Source organism: Melanerpes formicivorus, unplaced genomic scaffold, assembly GCF_026170545.1.
Source record: "Melanerpes formicivorus ecotype bairdi unplaced genomic scaffold, bMelFor1.0.p_v2 SCAF_7, whole genome shotgun sequence".
Taxonomy (NCBI): Eukaryota; Metazoa; Chordata; class Aves; order Piciformes; family Picidae; genus Melanerpes; species Melanerpes formicivorus.
The window spans coordinates 22,613,390-22,628,126 of record NW_027142359.1 but is presented as its reverse complement, the minus strand read 5'-3'; the positions used below and the strand labels follow the sequence as shown (position 1 = coordinate 22,628,126).

At 50.2% G+C, this 14,737-nt stretch overlaps 1 protein-coding gene across 1 annotated transcript in view; it reads left to right on the top strand.

The window, feature by feature from the left end:
* TNR (tenascin R) overlaps nt 1-14,737 on the top strand; it is a 90,819-nt gene that overhangs the window by 8,823 nt on the left and 67,259 nt on the right. The gene's annotated exons all lie outside the window — the stretch shown is intronic.

Below are 14,737 nucleotides of genomic sequence, written 5' to 3'. Positions count from 1 at the left end.
CACCTTGTTAATTAACTGTGCCGGTGTGAGCTCTATTAGCTATTAAATGTTTGTCACAATCCAATTAAAAAAATCCATCCCAGCAGGGCAGGGTTTGGGAGGTGCCAGGGCTTTGCCACGCTCGCACCGGGGGGCTCAAGAGGCATGAAGGAGAGTGGGATTATGGGGGCCTGGTGGGATGTAAGCCCCCCAGATTCCCAGATGCTCCAGGGGGGTGTTTTGCCTTTAGGAAAGGTCATTCTCACTCTCTCAGTAAGGGTTAGACCTGAAGCTTGTGCCCTGAGGAGAAGCAAGGATGTCCCCATGGAATCTGCAAAGCACCTCCCAAATCACTGAGGGTTGAAAACTGGGCAGGAGCTGAGTGAAAATCTGTGATGGAGCAGTGGTACATGCTGGAGCTGTGGTACACAGGGCACACAGGCTCTGACCATCAGCAGGGTGTCTGGTGGCATCAGTAAGGCTAAACAGGGGTAACCCCAGCCTTCGGGGGGGTGTGTGTGGGTGTGTGTGTTAAGGGCTATACTGTTAATGCACAGGCTGGATTCTGTCAGGAGGGAGCACCTTCATCATCAAAGGCAGCTTTCATTTTGAATGAACACCCGCACTGGGGATGAATGCGGTTCGGTTTCTGCTTTAAAACGAGACCAGCTCCTGAGGAGGAGCACTGCCCATCCTCCTGCAGTCCCCTATATGGTCCAGCCATTCCTCTTTCCACCCCTCACTGGGGCATCTGCCCCATGGATGTCCTAGATTCACCACTCCACGAGATGCCTTCATCACTCACTGCTCATCTCTTTTATCTTTTTCTCAGTCTTCTAGGCCGTTTCTGATCCATAACAAACTTTCACTTCTCATCTTATTTCCCTTAATAGCCTCTGCAGAAGGACTTTATTAAAGCCCAGCAGAACTTTGAATTCATTACAGCTCCTTCTGCTCCACCATGCAGCACTTGGCTGGCTCCCTCGGGGCAAAGCTCTAGCGGTTTATAGGGGCCATACGGAGCACTTTGGGCTGGTTGCTTCCCAGCCTAAATTTTTAATTATCATTTTTATGTATTTACTAATTATCATTAATTATTTATGATTATAATTGAATTTGTTTCCTCCTCACACCGACGGGTGAGGCTCACCGGGCAGAGATGCTTCCTAGCATTGCTCCGTGCGTGTTCGGCCGTAGAGGAGGTGACCCACTGACGGGCTGGGTGGGTGAAGCATCATTCTGCACGGTGGATTTGGTGTCATTCAGCATTCTCAGTCTCAAAAAGCCCTTTGGAGTGAACCCTACTGATACCTGGTGGGGTTTCAACGGGTACCCAGCCACATGACTCAGCCACAAGGTTCCACAGCAGCAGATGCAGTGTGGGAGGGGATACCCCAATGGGGAGCAGCAGCTCTTTGGCAGCAGAAGCATAAGCCTTAATCTCTTCAGATTTCTCTGTATTGATTGCAGCTTTATGGCTAAATCACTCGCTGGAGCAACACAGGAGCTTCTCCATTGCAAGTGCATTAGCAGCCTGTGGGACTCCAGCCATTGCAGGGCGCTGCACACCAGCACCTCACCTGCTGTTCCCATCCATGGGGCCGGGTGAAGGAGCTCTGGCAGTGCCAAAGTATCCCGGATTTCCAGCAGGAAATGAGGATGTGTGGGCAGGCCCAGAAAGAGGAGTGGGATTCAGTGGGTTGAACACATGGATATGGGCACAGGTGCACTGGGGAACTTGCCTGGGGAAGTAGGTGGAGGTGGTGCAGGACCTACTGTGCAGCAAGGAAGGGGTGAGCTCAGCTCTGTCTCCCAGGTGGATTTATAGGTGCATGATATCATTTATCTGCTTTAGGTGCCATATCTTACATCCCATACCTGCAACAGGGGATCCCTCCTGCCTTAACCCTGAGACGGTCTCCAAAACACATTCTCCTGTTCTCTGGAGGGCTGGGGGTGAGGGATAAGAGGGATCTTGAGGTGCTATTGATCCCTAGAGCAAAGAATCTGCTGTTCTTGAGGATTTTCTTCCCAGCAATCAATGGAAATGTGTTTATCAGGAAACTGTGTTTGACCTGGACAAGTGTTTTACTGATGTAAACAAAGCTGGTGAGAGGGACAGGGGGATGAGAGATAAGGAGGGTTGGCAGAGAAGAGACAGGCAGGGAGAGGATCAGGAGTGGAGAGAGGAGATGAAAGGGGCAGACTTAAGTAAGAGTCCCACCCTTCCCTGCTCAAGGTTCCAGAAAGCAGAACTAGGGACACATACTCACCCTGAGCCCCTCTTAGTGTCAGGCAGGGGCTCCTGGGTATCAGTGAGAAGTGGGACATCACTACCTGCCCCAGTGGGATGTCTCCAGCCAGTCCAAGCAGCTCTTCTGGGAGCAGAAAGCAACTGGTTTCCTTAAATTAACAGGAGTGCAGGCAGGAGGAGGGCAGGTTTCCATGGAAATGGGAGCTGGCAGAAGAGGTGGCAAAGGAAGATCAGGCAGTGGTGAGCCTTGGCAGGGGTGATGCCCTGCCCACCTCCCTTCCTTGCAGTTTCAGGAGCAAAAATTAATCTCTTTGTGATGGAGTCATGCTTATGCTCGATGCTCTGAGATGCTTGGGAAAGACAAGGATGAAATGGCCAGCCTTGAAATGTTACAGTGGGAAGAAAGAGCAGGCAGTGGGTTTGGGGAAAAAGAGCAGCTCCAAATGCCAAGGGAATTTGTATGATGAAGATGTGGTTAGTGGAGGGCGGCAGGGCCAGTGGGTTAATGTGCCTACCCTTTGCAGAATGAACCCGGGGACATTTAATGACTGTAAATCGCCAGGGCTTGGATTTTACATCTGGTCTTAAAAATACCCATGAAGTCCCAGGTGATCTCTCACTCAGCTGTGTTTTGGCCTCAGTCCATAATCTTGGCTCCCAGGAAGGAGCTGTGCAGTCTTTCACTCCTGCCCTTGCACATCCCATTTGGGTCCAGCATAACAGGAGGAGAAATGCTCACATGGGATCCTGTGAAGCTGATGGCAGAGCAAGAGCCAGCTGGGGAAACTGGATTTGGAGCACCACCAAGGAGCTGAGCACTTGCTGAGCAGCAAGATGAGCACCATGATGAGCATAACTTGGGAACTGGTGAAGGTATGTGCCTCCCTTCAGCTCTCCACAAGTCCCTGAAAGGAGGTTTGTAGCCTGGTGGGGGTCAGTCTGTTCTCCCAAGAGACAAGTGACAGAATGAGATGAAATAGCCTCAAGTTGTGCCAGGGGAGATTTAGTTTGGGTAGTAGAGAAAATGTCTTTACTGAAGGGGTGGTCAGGCTTTGGAACAGTCTGCCTAAGGAGGTAGCAGAGTCACCATCCCTGGAGCTCAAAAAACATCTGGACATGGCACTTCAGGACGTGATCTAGTGGGAATGGTGCTGTTGGACTCGATGACCTTAGAGGTCTTTTCCAACCTTAATGATTCTATGATTGTTTGATTCAGCTGGGAGTGAACCTCTTTTCCCCTGCCCCGGGCTGGGTGGAGCAGAGCAGAGCTGGAGCTGATCATACCACAGAGAAGAATAAGGCATTATCTGCATTTTCCATACAGCTGGAGGTGGGGACGTGTGTGCCATCGCTGCAGCCTGCACGTAACAGCCTGAACAGCCTGGCTGGGTATGGGGGTAATGGAGTAGCCTGTTAAGCAGCCTATGGCTGATGGTCCTCACATGTCCCCAGCACCAGAGAAATGCTCTTTTTCCAAATTCAGCAGGGTTTGAGTCAGAGTGGTGATGCCACCAGCATGTATAGTCAGGGACCACGCTATGGAGCAGAGGATGAGTGGAGGACTTGCTCTCAGCACAGTCTTCACCCACACAGTGCTGAGTTGAAGCCATCTAGCTCCATGTGGATCCCCAAGTGCCACCATCCTTAGCAGGATCCAACCCACAGCACCAGTGCCTAGGTGCTGTCAGCAGGGACATCTCTGCCCTGCCCTAGTTTCTGGAGACTTTCAAAACCTGTCTGGATGCATTCCTGTGTGGACTACCCTGGGTGATTGTGCTTTTAGCAGGGGGGTTGGATTCGATGATTTCTGGAGGTCCCTTCCAAGCTCTAACATTCTGTGATATGGCCTGCAGCAGCCTGGCTACTGATGGTGTTTTTAAGAAGCTACCACTTGACATGAGGCCACCAATCACAGCAGGTTGGCAGTGGTGACATTTATTCCCCTCCCCAGGAGTGCAGACAGACCTCTTGTTTTGCTGTGGTGTGTGGGCCACCCCACCCACCCAGTGGGACAGTCCTGCATGGGTGACAGAGATCAGGATCCCAAATTGGTTCCTGGAGGCAGAGGATGCTGAGACACATCCCTCTACCCATACCTAGGCTGCCTGTTCCTGCTGGGGATGATGTGTAGGACCTGCAGATCTGGTGTGGAGAAGGCTGCTGGGATCCACTCCAGTGTGGGCTCCCTTCCTCGTAAAATAAGTGTATTTGGGCAACACCCTGCTGCAGAAACCAGCAGTACTCATCATTTACCCAGTCAATGCCATCACTCAGAGGCATATTAAACAGGACACCAAGGGAATTAGAACAGATCTAATTCTTGGGGTATAAATCAATCTATTAACTGATGACAAGCTGGAGATGCTCCCTGTAAACTCATTTTCACTTTGGAGTATTTTTTACACAGGAACCTCCACTCCTCTCTACCTGAACTGGGGGAAAAATCAGAACCATAGAATGGTAGGAGTTGGAAGGGACCTCTGGAGATAGTCAAGTCCAACCCCCCTGCCAAAGCAAGATCACCTAGAGAAGGTCACACAGGGACACATCCAGCTGGGTCTTGAAAGTCTCCAGAGAAGGAGACTCCACAGCCTCTCTGGGCAGTCTGCTCCAGTGCTCCATCACACTTACAGTAAGGAAGTTTTTCCTCATGTTGAGGTGGAACTTCCTGTGGTCCAGTTTGTATCCATTGTATCTATCACAGGACACCATTGAAAAGAGACTGTCCCCTTCTTCTTGACACCACCCTTCAGATATTTATAAACATGAATACTATCTCCTCTCAGCCTTCTCTTTTCCAGTCTAAACAGCCTCAGGTCTCTCAGCCTTTCAAAATCTCACCTTAGCTTCTAGGGAACAGTGCTGGCTGCAGGCTGTGGCCACAGCAGTTTGCTGGTGCACCCACGGTGCACAGCAGCATCCCACCCACGGCCACGAGTCACCCTCCTAGAGGGGAGGTGCCACCCTGACCCCGGGCAATTAGTATTTGCCTCGTGCCCTGATGCACAGGGGCCTCTTATCCTCTCTAAGCTGTGATCCTCTCTTGTTATCCCCTTTGGTGTCTAATCCTCCCTCAGATCCCACTAAGCTGCTGACGTGGCTGTGCCCAGACCCTGACAGCCATCCAGGAATAATTCCTGCATCTGAGGATGGCAAACCAGAGCAGGCTCAGGAGGGAGGACCAGCCACCCTCAACAGGCCGAAAATTAAACTGGAATGAAAAGTCAGCTTTTGGGGGGGGAGATTTCCTCCCAAATCCTGCAGACAGCTACTGAAAGACCTTCCCTACTGCTTGACCTTGACAAAAACATTCACTCCAAATGAGATGGGAGACACTAATGCAGTTAATTGCTGGCTCAGGCTCCACTCACAAGTTGCAGGGATCCCTAGGGCTTGGTGGGTCATGGCTGTGCAGGACATCCCAATGGTTGGGTTGTCCTTAGCATGGGAGCTTCCTGGCTTGCTGCATCGCCTCCAAGACTCTGCAGAGTGAAAAGCTTTTGGCTCTTTGCCCTCCCTGTGAGCTGCATCTGCACCAGCCCTGGGCTCAGCCTGGCAGAGGTGCTGCAAACTCATGACACTTGTAGATGCTGCCAGCCCTTCCCCAGCCATCATCTCCAGGGAGCTGCATCCCTTCTCTTCCCTTCTTTTGCTGTGGTCACTTGGAAACAATTGTTTTAATGCAAAGAAGGGAAAAAACCTCCACAAACCCAAACCTTCAGTGTATGCCCTGGGACAAGCCCAGAGCCAAATATCATCCCTGGAAATGTTTAAGATCAGGCTGGATGGGGCTTTGAGCAACCTGGTCTAGTGGAAGGTGTCCACTGTCCATGGCAGGAGGGGTGAAACTCCGTGACCGTTAAGGTTCCTTCTAACTCAAACCATTCTTTGATCCTAGCTCCAGCTCCTAGCCTCCAGCATGAGCTGATCCCAGTGAAAAGCTCCTGCTCACATGAGGAAATGCATTTTATCATGTTTTGTGGAGTGGAGGTAGCCTGGCAGCTGCCCACATCCCTCCTGTGCTGCGGTCAGTCCCCAGGCTGGCTGCTGGTGTCCCAAGCCCATGGCTACAAGTGCCATCCCGCTCCATCACAGTCCAGCAGCGTTAATCACTCCTCATTACTTTGTAATTACTCAGTAATTACTACATACTCATTCCCCAGCCTGCCTCCCTGCACCCCACAGCCTTGTCCCAGTTAGGGGCATCTCTTGATTATCCCTAATGACAGTGATGCAGCTGAACATCAAAATTCCCATTTCCCTGTAATTGCACCACAGCAGAGCAGCTGGAGCTAAAGCCACCCTGACTTTGTGACTGTGGGGCTCGTTGCTCACTAATTATCCTCTGGACTCACCAGGATGATGAGGGAAAGGGGAGATGTCCCCTGGGATAGCCATAGGGACCATGGGGGCACCCAGGCAGCTTGCTAGGTTTTTCCCATCCAGGGCAGGGTACAGGCAGCCTTTGCCAGCAAGGAGAGCAATGTAGGGAGCACACCAGTGGGGCTGAGACCTTCCAAACTCATTCCACTCCAGGAGGACTCCCTGCATGTAGGGCAGCACAAAGCACATGCCAGGAGCAGGGTTTATGCAGGGCAGCTGCATGAGTCTTTCTGGATGCTGGAACAAATAGGAAGGCAAAGCCTCAAACTTGCTTTTTTTTACTCTATTCAGGGAATTCCTTATTTTGTTTATTCCTTTTCCTTAGGGAAACTGAGGCACAGGCACTAAGGGGATGTGGCTGTAGGGATGGCCACCATCCCAGGGAAAAGCAGGAATGGACCACATCCTGTTCTTCCTTCTCATGGGCTGCTCCTTCATCCCCACCCTGCAGGGAACCAAGTACCCCGCAGTCATTCCTCTATGCTAATGGGATTTGAGGAGCCACTCCTTGGATGTCTGCAGAAACCCTGCCTCAGCTGAGCCAATTGCAAGGACCACGGGATCCCTTTGCCAGGTGGGAATTGCCTCCTGGGCATTGAGGTCTTGTGTCTGGTTCTGTTATACCTTGCTGGTGGGAGGCAGGATTACTGCTAGGCAAGGGGGAGGGTTGTCAGGGATGCTGAAATGAATGGGATTTGGGATGGTGGCAGCTTGGGTAGGATCTTTCTTGAGACTTTTCTATACTAAAAAGGTGGGGGGTTCTTCAGTTTGAGGTATGCTGCTCCCAGCATGGGATCTCAGCTGGGAGCACAGAGTTGATTGGGGCCATAAGGATAGTTCAGGGACTGGAACATTCTCTTATGAGGAATAACTGAGAGTCCTGGGGCTGTTTATATTGGAGAGGGCTGAGAGATCTTATTCATGTTTATAAATATCTGAAGGGTGGGTATCAAGAAGGAGGGGACAGTCTCTTTTCAGTGGTGTCCTGTGATAGGACAAGGGGCAGTGGATACAATCCGGAACCTAGCAAGTTCCACCTCAACATGTGAGGGTGACAGAGCTCTGGAACAGGCTGCCCATAGAGGTTGCGGAGTTTCCTTCTCTAGAGACTTCCAAGAGCTAGCTGGATGCATTCCTGTGTGACCTGTTCTAGCAGGTCCTGCTTTTCAGGGTTGCTGGACTTGACTGTCTCCAGAGGTCCCTTCCAACCCACACCATTCTATGATTCTATGATTGAGGACATGGCAGCAGGGGAAAAATGAACCCTTATTTTATCCCAGTGCTGGGAGAGGTTTGGGTTTGCTCAGCACAGGTGCAGATTGCTGGCTGCACTGGTAGCACATGGCTGGCTGAGGGCCAGTCCCTAAAGCAGCTGCGTGGGGTTTGAGCTTCTCCCTGGGGTGAATGCAGTCAGCATCAGTGCTAAAAAAAAATGACATGACGGAGGCATGAATCAGCAAGAGGAAAATTCCCACCGTCCAGGCAGGGAGAGGAGGCGGGAAAATTACAGGCAGAGCCATGGTGGACCTCACAAAGCAGCTTTGTGGGGTGGAAATAGGGATGTTGAGGCCTGGAACTGCGGTGCAGGAGCAGCCAGTGGGGTGTAGGAATGGGGCGATTAATTGATGATGTTCCACTGATGATCCTCCAGGCTTGAATTGCAGCTGCCAAGAGCCCTGGGAAAGCTGCCCCAGCTACCAGTCTAGCAGCCACACTGAAGTGTGGGCTTTCTCCCCAAACCCACTGTCCTCTGTGGTGTGGTCAGGTCCTGAGCACCCCAAGGCAAAGAGATGCAGGATGTTTGGTACTCTGCTGCATGTACAACAGCTGCAGGTTTCTTGATGCTTGTGTGCAGGGCTAAGCCTCTCCAGTCATAGCCTAACCCCCAAAATGAGGCAAAAACTGTGTTGGGGAGGAGAAGCATCCCCTGGGTGGGATGTTGAGCTTCTGCAGTTTGTGCTTCTGTGCCAAAGGGTCTTTTCCCACCACACATTTCTGCCCAGAGGAGCTAGAGCTGATGGTTTAGGAGAGAGGTCACAGAGATGGGGCTATATTAGCTCACCAGTAATGCAGCTGAGATAAGCAGCATGGTGGAAGCCATAAACAAGATTGATGCCTGGATTAAAGAAACAGAGGAAAGAGAGGCAAAGGTTAAGAATACAAATAGGTGAAGCTCTAATCAGGAGCACAAGGTAGAGGCTGGGAAGAAGAGACACTGAACAAAGCAGAGAGTTGCTGGAGGGTTAGATAAACATAAAAGTGATGGGGAAATCAAGAAAAGCAAGGTGGATAAATATGCAGCGAGATGAGATCAGCAGTGGGGAGCTGGAGGTTAGGAAGAGTTGGGACTGCAGGGAGGAGGGATGGGGATGTGGTACCCACTGTGCCAGGGTGCTTGGCATCTCCAGAGGGGGAAGAAATACAATCAAAACCCAGCATCTCCCAAACGCAGCTCATCTCAGTTCCCTGCCAAGTGCCAAGTGGCTTTATACAGCTTCCCATTTCCCCAGCTCTCTGCTCAGACATTAATTTTATGGCCCGAATCAAAAGAGCTTTTTGAAACAAAGCGAGTGGCACCTCAGCTCTTATTCCTGGCGGCAGCCAGGCACTGGAACTCAGCACCACGCTGCCTCCCCTCCACCTTTCATGAGCCCTCGACAAGACTGCATGATTAATCACATCACCTTGCCCCCTGAAAGGATGCTCCAAAATACATCTGCAGACATGCATAGCATGCACGCTGCTCCTGTGAACACTCATGGTGGAGTTCTGCTGGCTTTAAGGGTGAGGATGATGCAGGGATGTCCTGGTGCTGGAAAACTGGAGAGGGACAGAGGAGGTGGGGAGATTCAGGCTGGATGTGAGGAGGAGGTTCTTCACCATGAGAGTGGTGAAACCCTGGAATGGGTTGTCCAGGGAGGTGGTTGAGGCCCTGTCCCTGGGGGTGTTCAAGAGCAGGCTGGATGAGGCTCTGGCCAGCCTGATCTAGTGTGGGGTGTCCCTGCCCATGGCAGGGGGGTTGGAACTAGATGATCCCTGTGGTCCCTTCCAACCCTGAATGAAACTATGAAACTATGAAAAAAGCAGAAATTCTTCCCTAGATATGTAGGCATTTTTGACAACTCTACATCTCCTAGAGGAACAAGCCACCCTCTAAGAGAATTAAATGTTCTTTTTCTGGCATGGCTGAAATGAGCTGAGGTGGAGGGAAAAAAAACACCCTGCTGATGCTGAGCTCTCCCCCACCACCATCCCTGCCCATCCCACAGAGTTGGATGCTGAGCATCTTGTGATCTTTTCCTGGGTGGCAGGGATGCTCACACCCCAGCACGCCCCTCCAGGAGTCATGCTCCCCTTATACTTGGAGACAAGTGTTTACAACTTCTTGGACAGTGAGCAGTTTTTACAAGAGTTTTTACAACTTCTAGAAGTGCTGAGTTGCAGTTCTGGTGTCTCAGAATAGGCTGTCCTTAAAGCATCAGGATCCTTCAGTTGTCAATGCTGCTTCTTTATCCTATCAAAGACACTCAGCAAAGGCCAAAATAAAGGAAAATAATCTGGGTGATTTACTCTTCTTTGTAATTAGAGCTGGTAATTAGACTCTCCTTTGAGATAGGGTGGGTTTGTGTCCAAGAAGCATTGGCAACCTGGGTTGCTGGTTGGAAATGAGGTCTTAGAGGTCTTTTCCAACCTTAATGATTCTACCCCACCATCTAAAACTCTGTCTGTCTCACTGGGGGACCATGGGGACATCACAGCAGTATCACCAGCATAGCTTTGGTGGAGGATGTGCCCCCCCCACCCCAACTATTTTGGCACTTTTCTCTTTCATTGGGCTAGTGTAGGCTTCCTTTTGTTCAGCCTCAGGATGGGGAGGACCTTGACTTGTGGCTCCTGATAGGACCAAGCAATTGCTATGTAGTTATTGAGAGAATAATGGAGAGAATGGACACAAGCTAAAAAATAGGTACCAGGAGGTACCTATCAGAGGTTTTTCCATTACTCAAAGGAGCTTGTTCTGATGGGGCAGAGGGGTACGTGTGCAGGGTACCAAACTCACAGTTTTTTCCATTGTTTCCTTCTCCTTGGTGTTCACCAGTAATGCTGCTGGGGATGTTTTCTCTGGAAACATGCTGGGATGGGCTTTTGCTAAGGGAGAGAAAGCATCTCCCATTGGCTTTCAATGCAGTGTTTCTTTTGGGATGAATTTGTCTGTCTGACACTTGAACTTTGTGACTTTGCACTTTCCTTTGGACACGTTGACCACAAGGGTGTGCTGGGCATCCTAAAAATAGAACAAAATTATGAGAGAGAGATTAAAAAGTCACTTTAGCTGATTCCAGCCTTTCAAGAAAGGGGGCTGTTCAAGAGGTGAAGGGCTGGGTAGGTCATCTGAGGACTGGCAGACCTGTCATATGAGGAGAGGCTGAGAGAACTGGGTTTGTTCAGCCTTGAGAAGAGAAGGCTTAGGCCTTATTACCATGGACCAGCACACAACCAAGGTTGGAAGAGACCTCAAGGATCATCGAGTCCAACCTGTCACCACAGACCTCATGACTAGACTGTGGCACCAAGTGCCATGTCCAATCTCCTCTTGAACACCTCCAGGGATGGTGACTCCACCATCTCCCTGGGCAGCACATTCCAATGATCAATGACTCTCTCAGTGAAGAACTTTCTCCTCACTTCGAGCCTAAACTTCCCCTGGTGCCGCTTGAGACTGTGTCCTCTTGTTCTGGTGCTGGTTGCCTGGGAGAAGAGACCAACCCCCTCCTGGCTACAACCACCCATCAGGTAGTTGTAGACAGCAATAAGGTCTCCCCTGAGCCTCCTCTTCTCCAAGCTAAACAATCCCAGCTCCCTCAGCCTCTCCTCATAGCTACCAGGAGGATGGAGACTCCCTTTTTACAAGGAGTTCCACAGAAAAGACAAGGGGCAATGGGCACAAGTTACTGCTGGGGAGATTCTGATTGGAATCCAGAACAAAATGTTTCCCAATGAGAACAATTAGAGACTGGAATCATCTCCCAAGGGAAGCAGTAGATTCTCCTACATTGGAGAGTTTAAAGCTTACCAGGTGCTGGTCCATCTCATTTCAACCATATTGTTACCTAGAAAGGTTGGCTCCTTGGGTTCCCTTCCAACCTGGCATTCTGTGATTTTAATTTATTGGCATTCCCTTCATCCCTTTTACACCTGCTCCTGCCACCACTCCATGGGACAACTGTGGCCAAGTTCTTCCACCCCATCCCATCTAACTCTCACACTCCATCCCAGGTCCTCCTCACCTCCTTCATCCTCATCCCATGGTGACTTTGGGCTGTGTTTGCTCTTGGGTGTTAGATGGTTTGTTGTTATATTTATGCAGGCCCAGAACTGGAAAGGAGAGAGAGGATGTTCTGGGAATTGTTTGCTGTTGGGTTTAATTCATTTTTAATCAGCTGATGGTACTGATTTGATGCAGACTGTCTTCCCCCAACTGAGGGTAATCAGGACAGAGTGAGCCTTTTGCTTGGAGTTATTTAGGGAGGCATTTTAGAGAAATACTGTTAGAGAGGTTATTTAACCATATATTTATCTTCATTGTGTACTCAGCTTTTTCCTGGGCTTCCCAGCATTTAATGCTGAGAGATTTTATTTATTTTGTCATTTGGAGGGGATTCAGGCCTGCCAAAGTGCCTGGGATGGATAGCCCTGGAGGCTGCCATAATCTGTCCAGACCATCTGGGCTCCAGCTCCCCGAGCAGCCCCAGCGGGGAGGGGTGTGCAAAGCTTTAGCAGATCCCAGGCCCCATCAATAGGGAAAACTGGGGGTTTTTTGGAGATATGGTGCCAGAGAGATGCCCCAACAGGCATGTGATGGATCCTGGCAGTCCCTGGGATGTAGAATAGAATAGAATAGAATAGAATAGAATAGAATAGAATAGAATAGAATAGAATAGAATAGAATAGAATAGAATAGAATAGAATAGAATAGAATAGATAGAACAGAACCAGACCAGACCAGGTTGGAACAAACCTTCAAGATCATCGTGTCCAACCTATCATCCAACCTAATCAACCATGTGACCAAGCACCCTGTCAAGTCTCCTCCTGAACACCTCCAGTGATGGTGACTCCACCACCTCCCTGGGCAGCCCATTCCAATGGGCAATCACTCTCTCTGTGTAAAACTTCCTCCTAACCTCCAGCCTAAACCTCCCCTGGCATAGCCTGAGACTGTGTCCTCTTGTTCTGCTGGTGCTGGTTGCCTGGGAGAAGAGGCCAAACACTGCTCCCAGTGCAGCATCTGAAATTGTGGCCTGAAACTGTGTTTGGGTTGGATATTAGGAACAGTTTCTTTACTGAAGGAGTGGTCAGGCATTGGAATGTGCTGCCCAGGGAGGTGGTGGAGTCACCATCCCTGGAGGTGTTCAAGAAATGTGTGGACATGGCACTTGGGGACATGGTTTAATGACCGTGGCTTAATGGCCAGGTTGACTTTTGGACTTCATGAACTCAGAGGTCATCTCCACCAGAAACAATTCTATGATTCTGTGAGCAAGATCTAGTTTCCATGAGGGGCTCAGTTTTGCTCTGGTGGGTTGGTGAGCAGTTGGAGGCAAAATTAGTCTAGGAGATGGTGGCAGCTGTACAAAGGCTGAACTTTTAACCAGAAAACAGCTGAATGTTCCAGCAGCCAAACTTCCCCTCCATGCCACCTCAAAAAACATCCTCCCCAGAGAAGCAGGGAGCAAATCTAATGCCTGGAGAGCGAATGAACAAACACATTCATTTACTCCTCAAGGTCCATAGGTACTCCTAGGCTAAGCACATGTAGAAACCTGGTTCCCAGCAAAGCCCCTGGGGCTGCTGCTTCGTGAGGAACCATCAGCACTATCAGCAGGGGTTTGTGACCCCTCAGAGATGCTCAGGGACCAGCAAATCCCCCAGCAGTGGTGGTGCCTTCATGGGGCTGTGCTTGCTTTTGTTTTTCTCTTGTTGCAAGGAGTAAAGCGTCTGTCTGGAGATGGTGAATTATCCCCTCGGCTGGTGTATAGCTAATGTAATTAAGCTGCATTTAAAGACTCCCCAAGGTGCTCCCTTCTCAGCTCGTTGGTTTGCAGCATGCTTGCTCCTAACCACATCTCTCTCAGCCTAGATCATTCCTCTTGGGCATCCCCAGCTGCCGTTTGCAACTTGTTTGCTGTCGGGTGGTAAAAGCCATCCTGCCCAGTCTGTGTCCCAGCCAGGAGCTGATGGATGGATTTGTCATCCATGCACAGGGGACGTGGGCTGCCAAGCAGCAGGATTAGACCCTCACGAGGGGCTCTGTGCGAAACTGGGGTCGTCCTGGTTCAACCCCACAATTATTTACTGGCCTCAACAAAAATTTCCAGTGTTTCAAAGCTTGTAAAAACCTGCATGCTCTGCTGCCTCTCATAATTCCGTGTTTTACAGCAGGGAAACTTGTGTTCCCTTTTAATTTATAAAAGCTCCCAGATGTTCTAGCTCCAGATGTGCAGCCTGAGCAGCACAAACCTGCTAGCCAGGGCTTACTGGGGGAGTTATCTTAATTCTGAAGGTGTTTGCCAGCATGCTGCCTGCTTTCTGCCAGCTCTTTGCTTTTATTCAGTGATAAAAAGCAAGGTAAGGGTTGGAGCTGGCAGCAGGTCATGGCAGCAAGGGCAATCCCAGTTTATGCCATTTAGAGGCAACTCGTGGGTATGGATTAAAATGAAAAACCAGAAGAGCCAGTCTCTGTCCTGGTGCTGCTTTAGAAACACCTGCCTGTGGTTCCCCAACTCTTCCATCTTCTCCTTGACCCCAGAAGACCTTAAATGTCCCTGTGTTGTATTCAGCCTCCCCCACACAATTGCTGAGGTGTGGGCAGGGCATCACTGGGTGCTTAAGTGCCCTCGCCAATCCCCATGGGAATGGCATGGATGAGCAAGAGTGTTGGCTGTCCCTGTGTCCTGTGGGGAGGGCACTGCCCCATGTCTTAGAATCATAGAATTGTTTTGATTGGAAAAGACCTCTAAGATCATCGAGTCCAACCCCCAGCCTAAGACTACCATGGCCTGCAGTGCCATGTACATACACTTCTTGAACAGGTCCAGGGATGGGAATTCAGCCACTTCC